This window comes from Vidua macroura, chromosome 1, assembly GCF_024509145.1.
Source record: "Vidua macroura isolate BioBank_ID:100142 chromosome 1, ASM2450914v1, whole genome shotgun sequence".
NCBI classification, from domain to species: Eukaryota; Metazoa; Chordata; class Aves; order Passeriformes; family Viduidae; genus Vidua; species Vidua macroura.
Window position 1 is genome coordinate 51,833,069 of NC_071571.1, and position 26,274 is coordinate 51,859,342.

At 39.8% G+C, this 26,274-nt stretch overlaps 1 protein-coding gene and 1 long non-coding RNA gene across 4 annotated transcripts in view; one reads left to right on the forward strand and one right to left on the reverse strand.

Moving 5' to 3' along the window:
• The window catches only part of EGFR (epidermal growth factor receptor), a 157,943-nt gene that overhangs the window by 11,214 nt on the left and 120,455 nt on the right, over positions 1 to 26,274 (forward strand). The gene's annotated exons all lie outside the window — the stretch shown is intronic.
• Positions 19,428 to 22,345, reverse strand: LOC128812203 (uncharacterized). The gene is made up of 2 exons (XR_008438655.1): positions 22,241 to 22,345; positions 19,428 to 21,749 (listed from the first exon to the last, which is right to left on the reverse strand). It is a non-coding gene; the product is annotated as an uncharacterized LOC128812203 (long non-coding RNA).

A 26,274-nucleotide genomic window follows, 5' to 3' on the forward strand; every position in this document is an offset into this window, starting at 1 on the left:
TCTGTGTTTTATATTTCAACATATGAAGAGAAAATCTGAATTGATTGTTGGAATTTTAAAGAAGGGCTATTTTATCCTGTTTATTTTGGGACCTATTGGATCCTATCTGTGGACTAAAATCCAGTTTCAAAGACTCAGATAATTTCAGAAATAGCAAACATATGACTTCTATGTAAAGAGACTGATTATAATAGAGAAGATTGGAAAATGGATTGTTATGGGCCAGCTCTGTACTACTGAGAGAGATGATATCATACTGGTGATCACACTGTTTGGCTTAACAGCCCATAAACTCTGGTAGAAGCTTTTGTAAAATTGTCAACAATAATTCCATTCATTGCTAAATTTCTGCCATCAATTGTGTTTATGTAATTTCATAAAAAAAGGTTTTCCTCTGAAGATGTAATAACTCTAATAATAAATAATAGAAAATACTGTCAGCTAAAAATTAATGTCGCAGGTCCACTGTTGTTGTAGCTGCCCAGAAGTCCCTTACCTGGCTTGGGCTGAGGTGGGTTTACATCTGAAGTTCCTGTGTGTAGAGGACAGGCACTTTTTCATTACCTCTGCCTGTTGCTCACTAGGTCAGCAGAAACAGTCAATGTCAGTGCAGGGTTTGTATGGAAATTAAAAAATAATTTAAGTTTACTGTATTTCTACTCTGTTGTTAACTTCCGTTGTGGATTTTTTTGCATTACAGTTATTAGAACATGAACATTAAAAAGGCTTAATTACTTTCATAAGCATTAATACTGTATTTAAAAAAAGAAGCACTTAAATTTTGGCTATAACTTATAAACTGTGTCAATGTATGGTCTCTTTCAAACTGCTTTCACAGCTACTACCTTCCTATCTCCCTTTTATTCCCCTCATACCTTCCACATGATTGGTTAGATAAATTATTGGCTGTAGTGTGATGCAAAATGGGCTTTAATCCAAAGTGGGAAGAGAAGGAAGTTCTTTTGCAAGAAAATAAATAGCACATGGTATTTAACAGTGCATTAAGCAACATCACTGTTAATACTGCACTGATAATGCAGTGAGGACAGCAGGAAAATATGTCATTAGTTTAGTCAAGCAGTGAATTGCTCCAGCTCTGATATTTTGTTGGTGATGTTCAGCATATCCAATGCGTAAGCATTTGTTAATACAAAGCTTAATGAAGAGTTGAGTATGGACTTTCCACCTCTGCAGCACGGCATAGAAAGAAAGAGCTGGTTTACCTGCCTGTAGGTGGAGTTTCATTTTTATACTCTGGGAAGGAGAGGAACAGAAATGTGCTAAATAGACACAAGGTCTGTCCTAGAGTTACTGCTTGTCCATATTTATTTGCTTTATTTTCTTTAGGGGATGATGGTAGAGGTAGGAAGGTATCTTGGGGGAATATATTCTCCAGTTTCCATCTATACAGCTTCAGGAGTGCTTTACCTCAGAAAAATATAATTCTTAAGTTAATGATATTGAATGGCCCTTTGATAAACTTGCTTGCTCTATCTCCACCTTCTTGATGTACTTGACTGCGGGTGGTACAGTGTAATTCAAGGAGGGGCTCAAAATGATTTGGTTCCCCAACTTCAGAACGTGCAACTTTGATAAAAAGCATTGCAGCTACATACATGGAAGCTTATGGAAAAGGTAGAATTATGGAGAGCTGCTAGAGAGAGAAGAAAATCTGGAACTCGTGCTTCTCAGTTACAGTAACACTGCAGCAGGGACGTGCATTTTCTCTTCAGGCTCAATCCAGCAAACCGTAGGCATTATATCCCTTTGAAGTCTGTGGATATTTTCCCTGCCACTGCAGGTTCAGGTTTATTTTATTACTTTATTTGCCTAAGAAAATTCTTCTCATCTAGTTTAAAGGGAAAAACTGATATGGAATACCACACTGTGTTATATGAACACTATGCCAAAAAGTAATTCTCCCAAAACAGAAGGTAAGATGATAATCACATCCCAAGATTTTATGGTATCAGTATTAAAACTTGCAATGAGTCTTTCGCCTGGGTAAGGCAAGTAAGTCTAGTAAGTAGATATTCTGGTAATTGTCCTTCCATTTTCTTTTCTGAAAAGATTGTTTCTAGATATATTTTTGGATATGATTAATATGGGTGAATTCTATAGGCTGTGTAAAGCATTGTGCCTTCAGGCATTGATTTCTGCCAGCCAAAGTGGTGGTTCCATGGATTAGCAAAAATGAGGTATCTCTAAACTTGCTGGAATGAACTTTATCAAGTTGTGCAGCATTTCACTCACACACTGGATGTGCTGAAGCCAGAATTTTTACACGGGAGCGCTTGCAAAGAAGTGTGTGTATGAAGCATACATCTCTCTCTCTCTCTCTTCTTGAGAACTATTTACTATAGGCTTGAGATGATATGTTAATATGTAATTCTTAGTATATATAGGCCTCTGGCACTCTTGCTTTACCATTTAAGAAAAAATGGTGTTACCACAGCGACTGCTATGCCACCCGGTAATGAAGCAGCTCCCATCTATGTAGCACTTGTAGAAGTACATTAGACAGATTTTTAAAGTGCATGTAGCTAAATTGAGAGTAGGAACTTAACACTTGGTGAATGCTACAGTGGAAGGAGATCATGAATTTGTTCAGAAGTTGAGAAAAGTTCTTAACGGAAATAAATAGCAATAGATCTAATTCAGCAAGTTCTTTGACAGATGCATTATTTCAAGTCTATGTACAATCCCTTTGAAATCAGCTGAGCTCTGTGTAGGGCTAGCGTTTGTACAGGTTCAAGAGTTTTGTTTTACAGGTGACAAAAATTGCATTGTGAAAGGGAGTGATGGTTTTGAGAGGTTCCAGTGGTGACACTTTCGTAGGGTGTGACTGCTGAGGGCAGATACCTGGCATTTCTCTACAATGAGACACTGAAAATGATTGAAAGGGAAGTCATGAGTAACTGGAAGTATCAGAAGTTTTGATTTGTGGGTTGTTGTGAATTTTGGACAAGGTTTCATATTACCTGTATTTGTGTATTATCTGTATTTGATATAACAAGGAATATGTTTTAGGGGTGTGTATATAAGTATGTTTTGTTGTCTATTAAACATTAGAGCAGTACATTGTAAAAGTTTCTGTACAAAAAATGTAATTGTTTTAGGGGAGACAAGAGACCTAGGAAAGACTAGAAAAGGTTTTAAGCTCGTCTGAATCTAGTAGTGTAGACCAATGTGAGTTTTCCTTTAAGACACTGAGGTGTAGGAAGACCCTGCTATAGCTGGATGTTCAGGGCTGAACCCAAGCCCTGGTGAAGCTATAGGTTGTCATTAATGCCACTGAACATTCACAAGTTTTGCATGAAAGCCATGCTGGGTTGTAAGGCAGCTTTCCCCTCCTAGCCTGGGTCAGGCAGGCACAAACATTGATAGATCAGTTTTGGATGATTTCTGAACCTCTACCTTTTTCACCTTCACTGTAGTATAACCCACAGCACTTAGGCTGATACTCCATCTCTGTAATCCCCATTCAGATCTTTCTCATGAATTCTCTCTCTTGGTAACTATCTTTACTGTCACTCTTACTTTAGGACGGTAGAGCAGGTTTATTCTTGATAACCATCCTACAGCCTCAGTATGTTTTGTTTGAACAAATGCCAAAAGCACTTGGAAGTTCACTGAGTTAAAGGCAGCAATAGGGACTGTATCCTGGGAGTGGAAACAGCAACTTTGTGGTGCTGCCCAAACAATAAGAAAAACTGATTGAGAGGGTCACTAAGAAGTTTCTTCAGAAACTCAATTTTGATCTGGTACAAGTATGACAGGAGAGTCCAGTGCATAAAAGATATTACATGCATGTCCCCAGTACAGTATTAAATGAATAGGTGTGCAGTGAAAGTGTTCAGACATGTAACATGTATGATAATTTGCCTGAGACAACAAAAAGAAGTCAAAAAGCAGAATTTTTAATTATATCTTTTGCTTTTATGGTCAAAAGCAGAATTTTTAATGATATATTTTGTTATTTGTATGTAGTACTTTAAATGTACTACATCAAAAATTGAATGCAGGCAGTGATTTATCTCAGAAATATACATCCACCTTCAAAAATCCAGCCTGTCTGCCTGATATCTAATCAATCACTCACTTGTGATGATAAACTTGATGTTATGTTGGGAATGCTTTCCAGCACTAGCAGGTTTTTAACAAGCTGCTTGAGATGCATATTAAAAATGCTTTTGGAGACATAGAGGCAGAAAAGCTTAGAAGTCTGATGAGTGTTTATCTGAAAGGAGCTCCCAGGGGCAGAGGAACTGGGTTCACCATTTGTAGTAGTTTACCTAGGTAGGAAATTTATTTGTTCGTCTGCTCACAGAGACGTTGAGGGCACAGTCTGTTTTGAATTTTAAAATTAGAGGCAGTGGCATTATTTCAGTACATGAAGTTCAGGGCTTTGCCTAAAGGATGTGCTGGTAGGAAGGGTTGATACCTGAAAATGATGTTTTCTCCATAACTCACGGCCTGTGCACAAAGTGAAAGTGAGTGGCTGATGTCAGGGAGAAGAAGCTACCCAAGGTTTAGAAAGTTATTTCATGGACTCCATATTTCATTGCACCAGATTTATTATAATGCTTAGTGCTCCCTTGCTGTGTTTCCTGATTGTATACAACATGACATGCTAAAGAGTGAGAGCTTGCTTTAGCTAAGTTAAACACCAAAGACTTCTGAAAGCCAGGCAAGTTTGTTAGCATATTTTCATTTATAGGAAGGAATAGCAAACATATGCCTGTGCTGCAGGCTTGCATGGGCAGCTGTTACCTAAATCTGACAGAACTTTTACATGCACAGGTATGAAAAGGGGGCAGTGTAAGTGTCTTCAGCACTGTGATATGAAAACATAACATCACATTCTACCCTTAGGTAAATCTTCTGCAGCCCTACTGAAATGCTGAGGTACTGTGCTCAGGTCTGAAAGCAGACCTGGGTATACAGTCAGGAAAAGCAATGTTCAAAAGCAGGGATGCAAGTCTTTCAGGTTTGCTCTCAGTCTGGGCTGTCAGGTATAAAGGACTTGTTGAAAAAAAAAAAAAGTTTGTCCTTTGTCCTTTATGATTCATTGTAGATAAGTCCTATGCCATAGTCTGTCAATTACTTTTTGTTGTTTTGGGTATTTATTTTGGGCCAATGTAACTTTAATAGGAATTTTGCATGGAAATTATAATCTGTTGCAGATAAAGCAGGGGATTTTGGCTTAGTGTTTCAGAATAAGTGCCCAAGAAAGAAGAAGTATGCTCAGAAGAAGTATGCCCAAAAAAAAAAAATACACCAAGGAGGAACTAAAATTACCTGAATTCAAGTATCAAATCCTTAGCAATCTCTGGATTTTGGGAAGAGCTTTGGTTTTGATTTTGTTTGGGTGGGTTTGACTTGACTGTATAGGGATCAGAATAATGGATTTCCCATGAGATAGTCAAAAGAGGATTATAAAATCAGGATCTGAGTATTATAATTGTCTGCACTGTTGTATAGATTTGATATGGTCTAAGCCCCACCCCACCCCCAACCCCAAGTAATTTTGTGTTATCAAGAATTAAGTGCTGCAATACAAGGTGTGTGTACTAAAGAGACTTAATTTTCTTAAGTGTAAAACAAAGGGTGAGTGAAGCCACAGCAGTGTGTAAGTGCTGGGTCTTAAGAAGTGTTTATATGTGCATGTTTGGAAACTGCCACAAAATCCAGTGGTTTGGGGAAATGTACCCATTACTCACTGTCTCTGACTTTCTGAGACTTTTCTGAGGTGTGGGCATCCTCGAGTGCCAGACACTGCACTGGTACTGCCGCTGGGTGGGTGATGCCCCTGTGGGAGTCGCTGTCCGGGCATGCTGAGGGGGAAGCCTCTGCCTGCCCCATGGCTCCTGGCACCGCTCACAGCCTTGGCATGCTGACCCAGCTCTGTGCCTTTGCTCTTTGGCCCCGGCTTGGCATCAGCAGGGGTTGGAGCCTCCTCGATAAGCTGGGAGGTTGTGTTTGGGTTAGGCGTGATTCACCCTGTTAAAACTTCTCTAGGTGAGGGCTGCGGAACAGCTTCCTTAAGGTCCCTTTAACTTGTCTGTCCATAGCATTTGCTTGCAAAGTCTATCAGGGTTTCTAAGTTGTGGACCAATAGAAAACAAAGCAGGGAATAAATAAAAAAAAGAAACTTTTAAAACTTTGAACTATATATTGTCTACAAACTGTCATTGGCCATGACTGCATATTTATTAGTTCACAGCTTTAGGATATTCTGCTTTCATTAATATTGAGAATTAATCTGCACTGTGTTTTTCTGCAGCATTAGCAGCAATCCTTTGGCTGAATACAAATGAGGTTTTTTGCTGCAATCCAAATTCAACTGCGGTAAAGACTTAAAGAGGATATTTATGAGGTACCTACATGGCATAGTGAATTCTGGTTTGGCTGTTTGCTTTTTGTTATTGTTTTTAGGCTGGGTTTTGGGTGTTTTTTTAGTGACACTACTTTCTGCAACTTGCCAGGATAACAGGTGGGATATTTACATCTTTATTCTTACTTTCTTTTTTAATAGCATTTTATACCATAGAGGCCTAAGGAATGCATAACTTATTTCCATTGAGTTTGGTCCATTGCAAAAATCTCAGGACAGTAGCTGTTTTGCAGATCTATCATGATTTCTGAAGACAAAAGGCCTTTATATGGCAAAACTAGCCCTGTAATATTTGGAAAGCCTGCAAAAGGTGCTGCACAACTTCTGTACTTAACTACTGTATCACAAGCATACTTGCGAACTGGCCAGACTGAGCTGCAAAAAAGAGGGTTGGACACTTCTCCTTGGCCAAAGAACCTGATGCCAATCTAGGTCATGTTGTGTTTATTTTTTCCTGAGGTGGGATAGGTGTATTCCTTTGCCCAACCACTCGCCTGCTGCCCTCACCATAAGTTTTCAGTTGGCTGAGCATTCTCAGGGCTGATATTTGCCTTTACACAAAGCTTCATACGAAGGAAAAGCATCTTATAGCTGGGAAGAGTGGAGAAGAGCAGCATATGATGGCTGTCCATTCTATGATCTGATTCAAAAGGTGTTCCTTCCCCAGAATTTTTATTTGTTTTTAATGGAGTATTTTCTTTTAAATTATGTGCATTGGACAGGCAATGCAAAATGCCCTTGATAACTTCATGGTGTTTTGAAAATTCATGTTTGTTCTTCAAGCTTATTTTGTACTTTTGTCCTGGGCTCCATTTTATTGTCAATTAAAATCCATTAGAAAGAGAAACAAGTCTCCACAGATCCTGTTATGTACAACAGCTTCACATTTAAATTTGAAGTGTAATCATGCACAAACATTGACTTGACCAGTATTGCTACTGGCGTTCCTGTTAAGTGGCTAGTTTAAGGCTTAATGACCCCTTTGAAACCAAGTGCTTGCTTTCTGTCATGTATTGATGGTACTGTGTGAGGCCAGCAATTGAATTTTTTTATTTTCTTTTCAGTGATTTTTAGAAAACATTTCAGCTACTGGCCTGGTTTGTTCACTCCATTACTCTCATGGGTGAAGATCGAGCTGTTTGGACAGGGCACGTGACATCCAAACCCAGCTGGTTCATGTAGCGCCCTCAGGATTTCTTCTCAAATTTGGTGAATGCTTGTTAGTCTGCTTTTGGGATCATCATGGCAAGAAGTTGCCAGTTGGATGAGAAATTTATACAATGCAAGAGATGATCCATCAGGCCTGGGACCCTACATAGCAATGAAAATTTTCATTGGTGAGCCCAGTCGCCGGGGCTGGGGGGGTCTACTTGTGGTGAGATCTGAAAAGTAAAGCTGCAGAGGCCTTGACACTGAGTGTTGCCCCATGTTTCTCCATAGTGTGCTTAAGGGTGGAGAGAGCAAAGATCACAAAGTACCTGGTCTCTGAGTACCTGTGATGAATGAAAAAGTAGTTCACAGAGGTCTAAAATGCAACTGATTGAAAAAAATAAATGGTTTGAGGTTTGGTAATAGAACAAATTGCTGGAAGCTTTGGGATGAAGTACATAGAGATGCTCACTTTTTATGTCACTTAGCATTAGTTTAACATAGACCAGGCTAGATGTGCCATGCTTTTTACATGGGATTGGCACTTCAATGCTTTTAGCCTTCTTCTCCTACCAGAGAAAAGTCTGCATCAGCCGCTGGCACTTACTGAAGCCTTGGGCTGTGGAGGGAACATCCCCAGCTAAATACTGAGGAACCTGAACAAAATCAAGTGAAGCTTTTGCACCTTGTTATTAATTTCATATTCAGTTTCTTATCCCATTATGAATTGGAATAATTTAATTTAAAAAGGCAGCTGGTAAAACCAAGAACATACTGAACTTGGCATCAGTCCTCTTGTGCAAGTCTGGGACTCATAAAAGACTTGGACACAGGATGAAGCACCTTCGGCAAGAGCTCCTGGCTGCTACCCAGGACAGCTGCAGGGATGCTGCAGCCTCCTCTGCCAAACGAGGGTGTTGCAATATGCAGCCACTCCTGAGCACAGAGGGTCTTTCCCACTAGCAGCTTTCTTCCATGGAAAAATGTATTCTGAAAAGCAAAGACTGAGCCTGGGACCAACCTGGAGGGTCAGATAACGTCTTTCAAAATGCCACCCTGCAGCCCAGAGATTGAATAAGCCTTTGGTTATGTCTGCTCTTTGGGACGCTTCACAGTTGCAGCACACGGTGTTCCCCAAAGTCGTGTGTGCAACCAGAAGCAAATGGGCACCTGGGGAGAGAGCAAACCTCTCTTAGTTCATCCCTCATGCTGTTAAAGAAAATCCTGCTTCCAGATCAAGCGCAGTGCTTTCCACAGTGTTTCCACAAGATCTTTCTGCCTCTTGCCAAAGTGTTTGCATGCCTCTTCTTGTGAAGAGGGACAAGCAAAGTTGGAGAAATCCTTGCAGGATTCTGGGCTCTTGGCAGGCCTGTAAGCAAAGAGGTTTCTGACATTCCAGTTCTACCTTTGGAAAGTTTATTGTCATGTTATGTAGAAGGAGCTCTGCTTATGAGGGAATAACTTGCTGCCCTCAATTTATGGAAATATACAGTGCGTCTGTACCATCAGTGGTGGATTCTATGACCAGTAAACCTACAGTTTCTTGAAAGTCTGAAATTAAAGTGTAACTTTCATTTTTCTACTTAATCCGTACAATTTGGACGTTTGCAGTATTCTAGAGAGGCAGCAAAATTACTGTTGGCTTTCCCACATTAAATCTTTGACCTTCCCCAACATTTAAGCATTAGCATATTCCCTGTGCTGTGTATGGGGGTGGAGAAAAGAGCTGTGGAGTTACACGCACATGCTGACACACACGCACATGTTTGTTAGTAGCTCTAGCAAGCACTTGGCCTGTGATCTCAAGGCAGTGTTTAGGGGTTTCTTTCCTCCTCTGCACACAATACTGGATGTAAAGCAGTTGTGCTGCAAAATGATATGTACAAATTAGGGCAAAACCGTTACTCATGTTCAGCACTCCCCCAGATTCCCTGGGGGAGACCCGTAACATTTGTTGGTGTGTGTTTGTGCAGTCTCCTGTGCCCAGCCCAAGGGGCTCTTGTGGTACTTGGCTCCTTCCTTCGAGCCCTCAGTGTTCACGTGCTGATCTGTCATCTGGCGAGGATGCAGAAGTTGAAACTTCATCTGTGCATGATGCTGATCATGGAGGTGTAGCGTGAAATGGAGTTTTCCCCGTGTTATGTTTCCATGAGTTTCAGACTTCAGCAGCTTGTGAGCTTTATGTAAGCTGATGGATGCATAAGGAGTGCTGAGCGCTGTAGGCATAGGGCAGGGAGAGGAGCAGAGAGGCTGGTTTCAGGGCTGCACACATCTGTTACCTTCCTGCCATGCTCACAACAGAGCAGCGGGGGCTTTTTGACACTTTGGATTTTTTTCAGTTCAGTTGCTCAATCCCAGATTTTGTTTTGTACATTACTGTAGTTTCACATTTCACTGGAAATTATTCACTCCCTGTGCCAAAAATAGGAAGTTCGGAGAAAATATGGAGTAGGTTCAGGAAAGATGAGCAAATACTTGTGTTAGAGGTGATTAGCTCCATAAGTTACACTCAGGTTCAGATGAAGCAGATGAACCTTTGTGCAGCACATCAGAGCCAAGTGTGAAAATAACGGGCATGAGTCATATTCATGGCAGATCCCAAGCCTCTCTCTTTGAGAATAAGCCAGACGAAAGGGCATCTTTACGCTTCTGATGGCTAAAAGATCTTACCAATTATAGAACATATCTAAAACAGAGTAAGACTATACATTGTATTACAACTCCAGAGAAGTATTGCTAGTTACTGAGTTTTACTAGGCTAACATTTCATCCGGGATGGAAACTATGAGGCTCTCCTTAGCCTGCATGCTCTGCAATAACATTTTATCAGCAAGCAAAGTCTCATTAAATACACCCCATCGGCTGTGCTTGCACTGCCAATTTTTGAGTGGAAACATTGTATTAACTTGGCTGTTCCCTGCAGCATATTGCTCTTGGAAAATTATAACAAAGTGAACAATCCCCAAATCAGCATTTTTCATTTATAGCAGGCCATAATTTACAGTACGGTATGGATCTACGCCTGCCTGGAGAATTCCCTGACTGCCATGGCAGGGAAGAGCGTGCATTTCTGTATTTGCCCAAGAAAGCATTTGTCTTACATGTGCACACCGGTTTGGATCCACATGGCCTCTGTGTTTTGCTGTGTGTTACATGTAATGACTCATTATCAACTGTCTAAATCCAGATGGCACATCCGTTTTAGGACCACAGTGTATCTCCTGCATGGGAATGACATGCACTTCCCAGGGCCAAAAGTAAAGGACAGTTTGTCCCTTGCCTCATCAGACCCCAGCCTGCTAAAACCACCTTGATGTGAAGACTTTACAAGAGAAAGGAAAATAATTACTTCAAATACAAAATAAAAATCCAGCACCAATGTTTTTAAAGAGGAGTTTCAGGCACTCAACAGAGATGACTAAGCAGCCCACCTCCTTGCACTCTAGAAGTTTATTGCTTGTAGCATCTATGATTGCTGACTTAACTGGATAAAGCTAATGCAGTGGTTTCATTGAAATTTTGAAGCTTTAAGTAAGCAATGCCCTGAATATACTGAAAAAGAGCAGAAAATTTTGCTGTTACAGGAAAAGAGACCATTTTTCTTCCCCCTATAAAGTTTTCTTTGTCAAGAGTAAAGCAGTTCATTGCATGCCCATAGGTTCTGAGTAGTTGTTCTCTTTTGTTTGCGTAACAATTTGTATCAGCAAATGAAAACAGTTCAAGCTATTCACTTTGGCAGTTTCTTTTTGACAAATGCAAATACAAATTTGTAACATGCTGGAAAAGTCCTAAGTCCTGGGGGCAAACCAACCACTAGTGTCCACAGAGGTGTGGTTGGTGTTGCGTTTCTGTGTGTATTTACTTACATGTATCCATGGAAATATAGGTGTACTCTTATTTTTACACATCTGCTGTATAGAAACCCCGATTCTTTAAAAACATGACCAATGGCGTTTTTATCAGGCAGCTTTAGTCTCACTTAGTATCAGATATTTCCTGACAAGTGAAACTATTCCAATGCCAATACTTCAGACTGAAACCTTTAGATACAAAGTCTGTGGATATTGTTGTATGTTAAAAAATAAAATGAAATAAAATTTACTCAAGGAAGTATAGTGCTTTTGCTTTTTCCATCCAAAACGTTCTCTCTCTCTTTTTTTTTTTTTTTTTTTTTTTTTTTTTTTTTTTTTTTTTTTTTTTTTCCTTTCTTTCTGGAGCATTTTGCAGAGTCTGGATGGGAAAGTATACTTCCCTTAATACCATTAGAACTGAGAAGAAGGGGTGGATAATGGTTTGTACTACTGTCTTTCATTCCCACCAACTCCAGTATGGCTTCTCCCTTTCTTACTCAGTCTAACCTGATTTAATATTTTGCTTCAAAAGAGGGCAATTAAACAAAAGGTCTACGCTTTGTGCCAGCATCTTTGAAGCCAACCATGACACTCCATTCCCAGAGGATGAAAGATAATTTTCAAGGAGGCCTAAAATTTCTAGAGCGTAAACAAAGTAAAGTGGATGGTTTCACTAAATGGCTGTATTTATTAATAATTGCATTAGCTGCCTCTTATGGGTCTACACCTGTTGATTTTTGCATTATTATTCTGGTAGCTAGCTCAGTCTTTTCAACATCAGGGAGGTGTAGTGAGTGATGGCTGGTGTTGTTTCTGCCTGGAGAACAGGATGAAAGTGAAGGTGCCAAATCTCTTTTTTCCACAAATTTTTTATAAGAAAGAGGGCAGCAGCAATAGTTAAATCTGCCCTGTACCCTTATAGGTGATGGAATAAAATGGAATGATGTTTTGGGGAAACTCTGAAGTCACCTTATTTTCATTCCTGACCTGTGATTGTTCTGTCAGTGTGAAAGGACCTCTTTCATTATTTTCTTTTTAAAATATTTTTTTAAACATTGAAATATGTTCACCAAGACTAGGTTCTTCATTCCAAATTTGTTATTAAGAGTCAGCATATTTGAAGCCTTTGTGGGTGGGCTCATAAAAAACTTGATCTTTCTTCATGTTCTTTGCATAATGAAGAAGAAAAAGTAAAAACACCTCTGGGGGATCCTGGTAATTGAAACCTAATTCCCAGGTATTTAAGCATATTAATGTCTTTAAAGACAAGGCCAGAAAATTATGGGAACATCCAAGGACTTTGTACATATTTATGTGAGGGAAAAAAAATTCACAGCCTTTACTTTTTTTTTTTTTTTTTTAATCCAGTTGTATTATTTTTTCTTGGAAACATAAAAAGAACTGCTAAATTAAATAAGTAGGAGCAGCATATAAAATGCTGATTTTTAGCCCTACCACTCACTAGGAGAATGCAGATGTTTCCTGTGTAGTTGCATCTCTGTTGAAATTCACGTAGAACTCCATGAAAAGCTCACATTGAGAAAAAGAGATTTTTTTCTCTACCTCCCAGGTGGAAGTGCAATGAACTGAAGGCCCATGCCACAGTTCACCCACTTAAGCTCATGGGCTGTTCACAATTACACTCTCCAAAGTTGCTCCTGCCTATTAAAGATATGTGGGATTACTAACTGAAGATAAGGTTGGTAGAGACCCTAGTGCAACCCGTTAGCCTGATTTGATCCTGCTGCGCAAACAGAGAGTGGAGAACTGAGGGAGGAGTCACTCCTGTGAAGGTAGATCTTACTGCTTTTCAGCTGAAAGGTATCTTTACTTTTCACCTTCCAAAAGTGAAGTCGATTTGGTTAGGGACTGGGTTCAAAATCTAGGTCTTGGCTATAATGAAATGTTAAAAAAAAAAAAAAGTCAGTAAATAAAGAGAGAGAACAATTGTTTCCTTAATGCAAATTTGAGCAGGTTGATTGATCAGCTTACAAACTTGCAGTGATACAAATATGCAGTGATATGAACCACCCTCCCCCCCCCCCCCGCCCAGCAGTTTAATACCAGAAAATATTCTATAGGTAGTAGAACATTTAGAGCTGAACTGAGATTGGGCAGGGGATATTGTAGAGAGCCCACTTTTATATAAATTTCTGAGAGTGGCAGCATGGGGGAATTTCTTGGTCCTGTCATCTTATGACTCATGTTTGCAGCCTTCATTTGGTAGAAAAGTCATTTGCTAACCTCCCTGTTGCATGGAACTGTGTTTGCTAGTGGTTTGGAAAGCATGTAGGATTCCATGCATCCCATGAGTATAGGATTTAAGGTGCTTCACTTCTTCCAGGAGAGAGGCAGAAGCTTACAACTGGAGAACTACAGGACAGTTGCAAATGTGTTTTGACTGTTTGAACATTATAGGTCTTCTCTCCCACTCTTGTAAAAGAGAAAATTACTCTGATTTTGAAGTTGTTAATCATTCCTGACTGTCCCAATGAGTTCTTGGGACTCTCCTGATCTTCTGTGTGGAAGCTGGGTGCTTGCCAGCTGCACAGGCTGGTGTGAGTCATTCCCACAGGGCTCTTGCTGAAGCATCAGATATGTTAAGGCTGTCCTAACCTGTTATTGGGAAGTCTCCAAGTTCTTATAGATAACGTGGTTGAATTCCATGCATTTGTCTTTGGGGAGAGATTTCTGGGTCCCTTCCCACATTTCAGATTGGTGCTTGCCTACATACAGTTAAATGCCCACGGCCAACACTGCAGTCCATGGAATCCATTCCATGGAGGACACTCAGAGGTGCATTGCTGAGACCCTGGCTGGGGAGGAAAGATACGTGTTCTGCTTGTGTTGTCTCATCCCTCATTATTTGGGAGAGCAAAGTGTTTTGGGGAGGAGGGTCTTTTTGGTGTTTGGATTTTAAAATGCTGTCCCATGGGCAGTTGGTGTGGAATAGGGGTTCTGTTAGACATATCTCACAGCAGCACTGCTTCTCTATCTGGGAGTTATCTTCAGGTTGTTCAGAATGTCTGCCCTGGGGTCACAGACTGTCTCTTAGATTGCTTGTAAAGAAAACTGCTGTAACCTATCTATTTTGAAGGGGAAAAATGAAGTCAGGACAGAGACTTTCTGTTGCCTTGGGGTATCTACTGGCCTTTCCTACTTTTCTCAGGAAAACCTGCATGTTGTGGTAGAAGCATCTGTCCTCTTGTGCTGGGGTGGCAGGTCTGATGGGTAACTTGCTACCTGGCAAGATCATTATATGTAGTTAGGACCTGAGAGGAATGCTGATTCCTCTTTTGTACAGGTAATTTATCATGTTTTGTATTTCAGCTGGGTTTTTTTTTTCGGTGTGTTGTTCATTCATGTCACCCCGTTTCTGTGATTTAGTCCCTTCCAGGTGATAGTGTGCTCTGTTTGCATTATCAAGCAAGCATGAACTTTCCACAGATCAAACCTTTGGCTTAGACATAGGGTGCTTTCTTGAATCTGTAGGCTTTGTAGCCTTAAAAGCCAGAAAACAAAAAAGGTTTCAGCCCAGCTGGTCATTACTCATCCAAATTCAGTGGTTGCACTTAGCCCATGTGGGAGGGACATGGCAATCCATAGACAGGAAGTACAAATAAGGGATATTGCTTGGGAAAAAAATGTAGATTATTTTCACTGTGAAACTGTGTGTGTGTCCTGTGGCTCTGATACCAATGGAAAATGCAACTTTGACCGTTCGCTTCAGGAGAATTTTTTAACAGTTTCTGTACTCAGTTTTAAAATGAAATGTTTCTGCAACAGATTCTGCTCCTGAAATCTCTGCTCCTTTTGCACATAGAAACCTAACATCCATTCTACTTTACCTGCACATTTCTAAAGCTTTGGGATGTTAAACTCATCTCAGATTTATTTAACATACATGTTTTCTTGAAGCATTTAAAGTAAATTAGTGTATTTTCAAGTCTCTTAAGAGATGGAAGAAGGGATGGAATTTACATATGAAATTTTGAGGACAATTTTGACCCGACTCTTTTTATTTTGAATTCATGATGTGCCCAGAAAATTACTACAGGTAGAAATGATAGATTAATTAAAGCTAAAATGGAAAAGCTTGTATATTATTAAAAAAAAAAAAAAAGAAAAAGAGAGTAAAAGTGATGATGAAAATATGGAGCAGATGCTTCTTCTAGTCGTAAGAAAGAGCTTAGTCCAATTAATGTAGATGGCTGGAGAGACTTTTCATCAGAGCTGTGCATGCCAGGCCATGTCTGAGCAGGAATATTTTCTCCCAGTTAATAAACATTTGCTCTTTGCCCGGGGTGCTAAACAACCCTGTTGCTCTGTTCCGCCATGTGGAGCACCTCTGTGAGCTTTACAAAGGAGACAAAAAAAACTTCAGCTTGGCTGAGTAGAGCTCCTTGTGTTTATACTGAAAGCTGGAACATGCTCCCCCTCCTCTGCCTTGAACTTCTTGATTGGTGTAACTACTCCCTGCCCTCTCTGAAGAGCTTCAAGCTGAGATGGTTTTCTGCAGCAGCAGCAGCCCTCGCCAGCAAGGTTTCAGCCCTGGGTCGCCTGTAGGAAAGGCAGAGGTGGAACCCAGCTTTCCCTTTGGGTGATCTGGTGGCAGAAGGACAAAGTGATCAGAATAAAGGGCAACAGCCCCATGGAGAAGAGTCTCTCTCCAGAAGGAGCCCCTAGGCTGTCCTACCCCTGTATTTATATTACATGTGTTTGCATCCTGCAAGCATTGTCCTTGATGGAAGAGGTGTAAGTGAAGGGCTGAATGTAAACTGATGGGTCAGAGTGACTTCATGTGTGGCCAGATCCACTCTGAAAAGTCAAAGTAGATTAGGAAAGTGGAAAGCTGTCTGTTTAATGGTGAGCACATACTTCTGAAGAGCACAATATGTGGGTGGTGGTGTAGTAGAAGAGCACTGTGTGTGTCTGTGTGTGAAGCCTTGCATTAAAGCAGCCCCACTGATTAAAACTTACATACACTTGGATTCATTCTGTGGCCCTTGGGAACGCTTCTCCTGTTATTTTGAACATGGGCCTAAGACAGCTGAGATCATATAAGCAGACTTTTTTTATTGGCAGCACAGTGTTTTCACAAGGTATTTTCAACTGGAAAGAGGAGAATGCTACAGGCCTATTACTAATGCACCAACTTTCCCCCCCCCCCCCCCTTAATATACTTATGCTTGCATGCCTTTTGCATGCAGCAGTCATTTTAACTCTGTTTTGGACTCGAGTGCATTTGTTTTCAGAGGATCCAAATTGGTTGGTCTTCACTTTTCATTCAGGAGAAAGGCTTGAAAAATCACTTACACAAAAGAGAGGTGGTAAAGTTAATGAACTTTTTATACGGCACAGACATAACATGGAGAGCTATTCATATGCTTCTAAAAATTAGTGGATTATGTCCACTTAAAGTGAATTGAATTGTATCTTCTTCCCTGTCCTCTGAATAGCAGAGATTTAGGGTTACTTTGATGCAGTGATTCATATTCAAAAGATCAGATAACATGATATCACAGAATAGATAAAAACAGTTCTCTTGAGAGTTCAACTCCAATACTTTGTTGTGACTACTAAGAGCTCCCTAGCTTTTGTTAGCATGAACAGCATCCTTTATCTAGGTATTTTTCATGCAAATTATAATATTAATAACAATGTAGTCTAATTAAGAAAGAGGGTCTGATTTCACTTCTAATTGTAGGATAGCAATTCTTCAAGCATTATTCAAGAAAATGTACCAATGAGGCAGTACAGCTTGGATTCTCATCACACTCAAAAGGCCTGATTTGGGTCCCTGGCAAAGCTATCAAGCCCCAAAACAGAATTTCAATCAAACCGTGTCCACTGCCGATGTTAAATGCCTGGCTGGCTCTCTGCCTTTCTTTTGCAGAGTTTAACAAGGGCTATAAGGCTTTTAGAGCGGTATTGCCCTTCCCCACCTCATCAGCAACAGTTACATTGTGATTCACAGCTTGGATAAGAAGTCCCAATACTTCCCAGAAGGGTTGGAGAACTGCATTCCCCAGCCCACAGACACTTCTTGACCTCTCCAGGAGACTCAGTTGCTCATGAATCGGGTAGAAGGCTTGCTGGGCTTTTCACTTTAGTTATTCACAGTGCACCTGGAAGCATTTTGAAGGCTTTTCCTGGTTGTGCCCCAAGCTCTCTGGAGCAGCGTGGCTGCAGAAACCTCTTTCAGCCATTGGATATAAAGCAATTTTGCAGTGGGAGGAAGATTCCTTCTTCCTCCCACCCTCAGCCCTCCCCTAGGAAGTTCACTCGGGGAGTTGCGTTGCTGTGTTTGGCCAAGAGGACCATACTTATTAAAAAAAAAATCCTGATAATGAGCTTTACTGATACTTATTTTATTTAATGCTTCTATTTTATTTAACCTTCATCAGACTTTCTTCTTCTGAAACGAGGTTGTGAATTAATCTTTTGCCTTTGCTCCATCCCTGGAGTTAAACATCACTCCAGTCCATGCCATTAAGCAGAACTTAAGTTAATTGCGGTACTGATTAAACAGCAGTTGTCACCACTCTCCCAAGTGAGTTGCCTGGGAGATACTCTTGTACTGCAGCATAAAACTCTTTCAGAGAAAGTAAAGGTAAATTGGTATGCACAGGTATAATTAAATATAGTTGTTATGGAATCTGAAATAGGACAACACGTGAATTTGTAATTTTACCAGAGTGAGATTTTTCATGGTGTAATTTTTTTCAGTGTTTTCCCAAATACACATGAATTTTATTTCTACAAATCAGTTTTGCGAATAGGATGTTTTTTTGTTTGTTTGTTTAAAAGGAGATGAAATGGAACACGTAGCTGGATGCTCTTACGTGCAAATGTTTGAACTGAGCAAGCCCAGAAAGTGTTTGTTTGCAGTTACACACATTCCTAAGCTAAAAATTCTGGCCTATGTTTCATAAATATCCCTTGGATGTCTCAGGATAAAAGATTCTAGGTAAAAAGAAGTATTTCTGTAATTGCTCTGCAACAAAGCAAAAGTCGTTATCTTGTAATCCTAAACAAGGGAATGTGCTTAGAAAAGCCCCAAACAATCCCTTTTAAATTTCTTTTCTTCTTTGCTCCATTATTATGACTAGAGGAAGAAAAACTGCAGAATATTTTTTTAAGGCAGTATTTGGAAACTATACATTTCCAGGTTTCTGAGTTTCTGAAACAGAACTATGTATAGTCAGAGGCTTTTGAGGCTGAAAGAGGCTTGGGTGACAGGCTCTGAAGTGGAAGAGCAAAAGATGTGAATTCTAACATTTCATTAACAGATCTGTTCCCTTGATCTTCTTCCTTTGAAACTGACTACTGTGCTGTGAGATCCAAATTCTGCTAAATACTTCTGTAAATAGGCATGTGAATAGCATCTCTTTGAGAGTTCCCAGGTTGTCCAAGGCAATAACAAATACCGGGTGCTCTTACAGTTAGCAAAGGGGCATTTTAAAAACATTTACACACTGCCTTTGCTTTAAGCATGCAAGGAATCTCACTGCAACTGAGCTGGAGCCTAAATGTTTGCAGGACATTTAACCACTCACGGCCCTGCGTCACTGATGAGTTTCTTCCTGCCAAAGGGGGTGAGATATGGGCCCATGCATTCCCTTTTCAATACATCCACCAATGCCTTTACCTTTCCTATGTTTGCTTTTTCATAAATACCACACAAATACCACGTACTGCAACAGTACTTTGTATCCTATGTCCCGTTTTACAGCTGTGTCAAGTTTTACTTAGTATTTTCAAAACCCTTGAACTCCTTACCATAGTGTTTACATGGGTTCAGAGAGCAAGCAGGGGAAATCTGTAGGTGAAATATCTATCAAGTACCCTAAAATAGAACTGCATACCCTTGTTTCAGAATTTATTTTAGTGGCAGGTTGATGGGGTGATAAAAAATATCATTAAAGGCATTTTTAGTACTTCCTGCTTTCCTTTGCTGCCTATACTGCTGGAGCAGGGACAAGGTGGAGGGACTTACTATTCAAATGACCAGAAAGCTTTTACAGTCCTGAGAGATGCTGAGCTCGATTTATTTGAATTCTGCATGGGTTAAAATAGGGATTGAAATGGTGTAGGCTTGGAAGGAGAACAGAAACAGATGTATCCTTGGACATGAAGCCAGTACTGAAGAAAATTGGCCTGGTCTGTTCTTCTTGTTGAGTAGTTGCCAACCCAGTTTTAGCATAGCAGTTTATTCAAACACAGGCAGTTTCCTTTTCTTAAGTGGTATAGTGGACATCAGATGAGTGTACAACAGGGTGACTTGACAGCAGGAAATGGATAATCAAAGCAAAGACTTTGAGAAATGGTAGAACTTGATGTCAAATTTCAGAGAATTTCCTTTCACTCTCTAGCAATTTCCAAGAAAAGAGCTTGGGCTAGTTGTCCATCTCAAGCCATTGTTCAGGACAACAATCCTTAATGTTTTAAACAAGATTTTGGATTTTAAAAAGGAAGCTGAGTCCAAACATGTTAATTCTCCTGTGAAGTTGTTCCACCACCAGTCTGCTATCTGTATGGTTTATAGGATTTTGCTTTTCTTATTCTGCTGACCTGTGGAGCCTTTGAAACAATTTGTCCATTTTAAGATGTTTTACAGTAAACCAGGACACTGCTGAGTGGACTAGAGGCTATTAATCTGAAGTTCTTCAGCTGGTTGAATATGATTCCTGCTGATTTGCTGGTGCTGGCTAGTGTAGTCTTCTGACTCCTGGATGCTTGTCATAGCTGCCATAATGGTTTTGTAAAGCAGCTCCTTCAAGTTATGTATATTCCCAGGAACCAGTTTCAGTTTTCCTCATGGCAGTCATATACGGATGGGCAGAAGACACTGCTGTTGTTTCTGTGCTAATTACGTTTTAGCTTTTGCTGGTTGGAGCTCCAAGAAACCATTTTTAAGATAATCATGATGATTCTTCAAGCTAAAGCCTCTTGGATGAAAATCTCCACCTTCCACCCACTAAAAAAAATATCTCCAGAAGGGCTCTTGTGCTGCTTGTTCACTTCATATGTCTCTGCTCATTTTTGAGTGAGCATTAGTTGCTCAGAGGAGCTGAGCAAATTGCCACTGTCTAGTTTGCAGATTTCAGTAAATGACTCAAAGAACCAGAAGTGCTGATTCAGAGAGAGTGTTCTATTTGACATCTAGGAACTTATCTGGAAGGAGGCCCTGCATTTTGCCTGTATAGGTTTGGCAAACCACAGATCCATTCAGTTAATGGTGATAATAGCTAAGGATGCAGTTGCTGTGGATTTCAGCAGCACCAAAGCATCTGTGCTAAAGCTGTATTCACTGAAAACTGAGCTTTAGTCATAAAATTAGCTTCTCTTTCGATAAGATAGAAATGGAGTATGTCACGGAAATATTATCTGGTTATTTACTAACACTGTCCTGCCTGTAAATTCTTAAAGAGCAGTTAAAAGTGCAAAATACAGCTGTTTCTTAAGGCTTTTCTGGACAGGCTTTGAATAACTTCATCTCACACTGATTTGAAGAAAGCAAGTCAGTGCATGGGTGTGACTTTTGGGAACAGGCCTTTGTAAATCAGTCATCTCCAGTATATTAATGACTATTTACTTTAAGGAAAAAAAGACATCTGTGACATACTCTTTATCTCTGTAGCAACTTTTTTCCTTAGAGCATTTGATAAAGATGTGACTAATATGGCTCCAGAAGCCAGTGAAAAGCCTAAAGTGAAACTTGAAGCTCTGTTTTGTTTTTCAGATTAATGTTATGCAGTTTTTGTATGCCTCTGCTTCATGCCTGTTCCAAAAGCTTCCTTTTTTTCCTTTAAGCAGTCAAAGCACATGAACAACTTGCCTATTCTACAGTCATGGTATTTATATGTAACTGATGAGGTGTTTGTGTGGTGAACATGGTAGTAAAATCTGATCTGCTGGACAAGGTGTGCAGTGCAATGGTGTGTTTTGCCAGTTAATGTGTGTGCTTATGGGCACCCAAAAGCCAGAACAAGGAGTGCAGGGAGCATTCATGCTTATGTGTGTCTGGAGGCATGATGCCCCTTGATAAGGGGTGGGAGGCAATCACATTCAGCTATCAATGACTGAAAAGGCTTTTTTGTAGGATGGCAGTAGAAGAATGCTATCGATGACTTGTGCAATCCAAACACATGACATCGAGACAGCTGCAGGGCTTTTGTTATTGTTCTGTGTCCTGATTCCAATCTCCAGTACATACCAGCTATGTTTGGTCACTGGAAGTGTTCCTGTATGTACGTGAACTCCATGTGACAAAAATTACTCTTCTCAGAGGTCACAAATGATTCCTCTGCTTTGGCACAGGAGGCCTGCCTGACGTGCCTTCTTGTGTCCTTCAAAATGACAGATGTCAGATAAACACCCCTTGGAGTAGGCCTCACTGTTTTTGCTAGAGTTTTAGGGCTGTAGGATTTCTGTGGTTTCCCTTGTCTCCCTAGGCTCTTTGGAGATAAGACCTTTTTTCTCTAGAATGCATTCCCATAAACTGTCTAAAAAGGACAGTGGTCTGTGGTTATCAAGAGCTTTCAGTTCATGCTGTGGCTGATCAATTAATTACAAGGACACCAACTCTTGAACTTGCTGTAGACGTTTCAACACTGATAATATCTGCTAAGCTCATCAAGAACAAAATAATTAGTGTTAAGTTAACAAGGAATAATTTAGTACTGCAGAAATATGTGCGAGGCATTGGTATCCTCTAGTCTCAAAGCTCTCCTTCCTTACAGACAGACATGAGGTTGGTTTTTCACAGTAGTATCCCTGAATCAGTAAATCCATTTCATGGATCCACCTCTGAATTTATCAGAATGAGAAAAATTTTTACCTGAGTTGGAAATACTCTTTTGATGGTAACAAGTATGAAAGAAAGATGGCATTCACTCACAAATAAGAGGTTTCCAAACCAGAGCAGCAGAGGAATGCAGGTCAAGATCAGGGTGTCGTCGTGTTGTGACATCATGTTGTGGTGGAACAAATGTAGCTCAACACTTAAGGATAGGTGCTTGGGAATGGAGCAGTGGAGCAGTGATTGGTGATACAGAAGGAACAATCTCAAGTCATCCTACATTATGTTGTCATCAGTGGCATCCCTGCTTGTATTTAACTTGTAGTTCAGTCCTTAGCTGTGTTAAATGATGTTTGCAGTCTGTAGGGGCAGTGATTATCATGCTTAATCTTACCTCAAAGCAGCAAAAGTAAGCCTTTCCCTCAATCTCTCTTTTGTCCATGATGACTTATTTTGATCACTATTTGACTTTCTGGGAAGCGTGTTTTTCACAGAATCACAAATAGTCTGGTTTGGAAGCAGCCATAAGGATCATCGAGTTCAACTCTTCTTCAGTGAATGGCCTATACAGGGATCAAATCCACAGCCTTGGTGTTAGTAGCACCACGCTCTAACCAACTAAGCTAATCTTGGGGTTTTTAAGAAGGGCTGTTTGTAAAAGTGGAAAGGTGTGTACCCAAAGTCGTGTCAGGTGAGGGTGGGCAGATTTTGAAGCTATTAAATGTGACTCAATCAGATGTGCCGATGAGAACATCTGTGTATCTCTAATAAAACACTGACTAATACAGTGTGGACTGTGTGGTTTTCTCACTGACTTGAGCAAAATGCAATACTCTTCCATTTTTCTAATAATTCCAACAATGGACCTGGAAAAAGATGTCTATGAAGAAGCCTGTGAGGGAAGAAGGCATATTTGGGAACTTGTCCTGAACCACAGTACTGTAAGGAGCTAGTCACATTGACTTCCTTTTTAGATTTGTGCACTGTTTTGTCCATCAAGATACCTGTTCATTCTTCTCCTGGACTCTGTAGATGTCTTTCCTGATAATATGTTCTTTTTGCTCTTGGGACCATCAGCTAAAAAATCATATATAAAGATATTTTGGTCTTGATTAAATGCACTATTAAACCTCTAAACGTCTTACAGTGAAAGTGTTTTCTGTAACTGCTTGTCTTGAAGGCTCACTGAGGAATGAAGAATATAGGGAAACACTTGAAAATGCAATTGGATGGCAAAATATTTCTTTCTTATGATAGATAATCTTAATCTTTTAAAGTATTGTCACATTAGCACATGTGCAGGTCTGTGCTAGATACAATGGACAGTCTTTTGGCACTGTTTTAACAAGATACAACTCTCAGCTCAAATGCATTGATGTGTTTTCTCCTTGCCAACAAGATAAATACAAGCAATTTTTGTTCTAAAGCTACTGAGTGAACAGTGCTGTCTAACTGTAAATTGCTTTAAGGGGGAATCAATACAGTGCATACACTTCTAATAGCCCATTTGCCAATGTTTTTTTAAACCCATGTATAAAGTTTGGGCATGGGTGATCATTGTTCATTTTAGTTCACAATATATTGTATATAACTAATGTACAATTCAAGGGCACAGTGAGAAGGTCATGAGGTTTTAAAAGAAAATGGCAACTGAGCATGGCAAAGGAAAGTTTATTGTTCCACAGTGTTTTGTAATTAATCTTTATAAAGATTTGCTCTATATAACATAGCCTTTTCTTGAGTTGTTACGTAGTGGCTTTTACCACTGGGGATCTCTAGAGCACCTTCTTTCATAAGTGAAGTTTAGAGGAAAATGAGTTATTTGTTCATGCTGCTTCCTCCTTGGCAACTGTGGATTTTTCCCACTCTTCCATTTCAGTGTACCATGTTATTACATGCATTTCCATGGTAAATTCAACATATCAAAAGCTTTCTCAGACTTGATTTTTCTATCTTTATTTTGTAACTAGCTGCATCCAACAATTGCTACCAGAAAGTACCCTGAGAGTATTATAATTTCATCTCTACAAATTTTGTAGTCACATAAAGTCCCACTGGACCAAGCTACTATGGTTTTTTGTTTTGCAGAACTCACCATTGATTTTGATATGACAATTGAAAAGCAAGAATTTCTACTTAGAACTTGATTGCCTGTATAGCAAAATGATTTGTTTCTAACTGCCGGGCTGAGAGAGAATGCTCTGGAGGCATTTTTCTGCAGGGTGGACAGTGCTTGGCTGTTCTCAATTTACACATGCTTGAATTTTGTGTTTCCAAAAATATAGTTTCCATCTACGTTCACTAAATTTTTTCTAATATCTGGGGGGTTTTGGAATCTACTGAAAAGGCATCTGATTTGTGGGATTTATTCTTGTTCTATTTTTTAATGAGGTCTCTTGTTTTCTCAGGAAAAAAATCTGCAATGGGATTTGTGCTTGTGTCCTGAAGCAAATGGATGCAGTAAGATAGGAACAGCTTTCTCAAGGAGCTGGTGCCGAGTTGTTTTGAGCACATCCCCATGTCTCGCACTCAGACAAGAAGGGTCACAGATCTCTAGGGGGGTATGTGTTTGGACCTCAGCCTCTCATAAAGTATGAGGGTATATTCCATTGTGGTCAGCATGGATAAAGGGGTGGAGTCTTTATACCTTTCCTCCTTTCTGCTTGATCCTTGCCTTTGCTTATGGCCGTGTTTGTGAGAACTGTGCTTCAGAATAGATGTGATGGTCTTGACCAATTTCACCAGTGTGTTAGAAACAAGCAGATTTTTTCCTACAACATCTCTGTTGTGCATGTGCTTTCTATTTTATTCCTTCTTTTCTTTCAGTTGTTTCTATTATGAGCCTGGTGATGAAAGTTCCCTTTTTTTGAGCCCATTTTCAGAGCTGGGCACCTTTCATAGAGTATTCTAGGGCAATAAATCACTTTATGCTTTATGATTGTAACCCCAAATTAGAGGACCAAAGTAATGTGCAAGGCTGGTTACCTTAGTCCCAAGGTGTGTAGGAGAAATATGAATGACAACTTTTTTACTTTAAGGAAGAGGCTATTATAAATAAGTTCTGAATAAGGTTTTTATCTAAAGCAAGGCTACAACCTTCAAAATCTGTATTAAAAGTACTAAAATGCAAATAACACAGAATGATTATTTTGTTCACAAAGAAGGTTTCAGTCAGTATGCACATAGCTGTTAAGACATGACATTGTCAGTCTTTAACCCTTAAAGCTTATACCCAAAGCTGACTGGTGTAAAAGTAATGTTTAAGATGGGTTCCTGTGAAGAAGTGTTTGTCTTTGTTGGAAGAAGGAGTATGGCTGCCTCAGTCAGGCAGGGATTCAAGTGGGTTCAGTATCACTCTTTAAAGACTTGGTAGCATTTAGAATATTATGTTGCAGAGTTGCTGAAAGATTGTTACATTTTTCATTTTCCATAATGTTTAATCTGAAGATATTTCAAAAGAATTATCTATAGGGACTTTTTCTAAAATACAGTATCCTTGATCTGTGGCTTTCTTACAATGTTGCTAGTGCTCCATGGTTACCATCAAAGTTCATGTCATGAGCTGCAGTGGCATAGTTCTCTTGCTGCTTGCAGCTATGCTAGAACTGGTTTTCACAATGTACACTCTTTCATCAGTGTTTAATCTTGGATTATATTTGGTTTTTTTTCCTTTCTGCTGTCAATTTACTCTTATCCTACAGGTCTCTGCAAAAGTTGATGGCTTGTCGTGTGGTACTTTTATGGTCTTTTGAGTTGTTACCCCTTCTTCTCAGTTTTGAAACAAAGTATTGAGATAATGCTGGATTGCCGAGTCTCGTGGGAATACTGTTATTAAACTGTGGCCCATATTCTTCCTTCAGTGGTTGAATGAAGAAAACAGATGGGGTCAATTTACGCATTAAGAAAAAAAACTTAATTAACAAGAAATAACCACTGCCCTTATATTGCCTTTTGCTCATTTCTGATTCTTTTCCCTTCATCATTACTCCCCTGTGATGTCAAGCATGCTTGAATTGTGGGTTTGGGGCTTTATTCCTCCCAGCCGTGTCCTCTCTGTTAAAGTTCCTAACTTG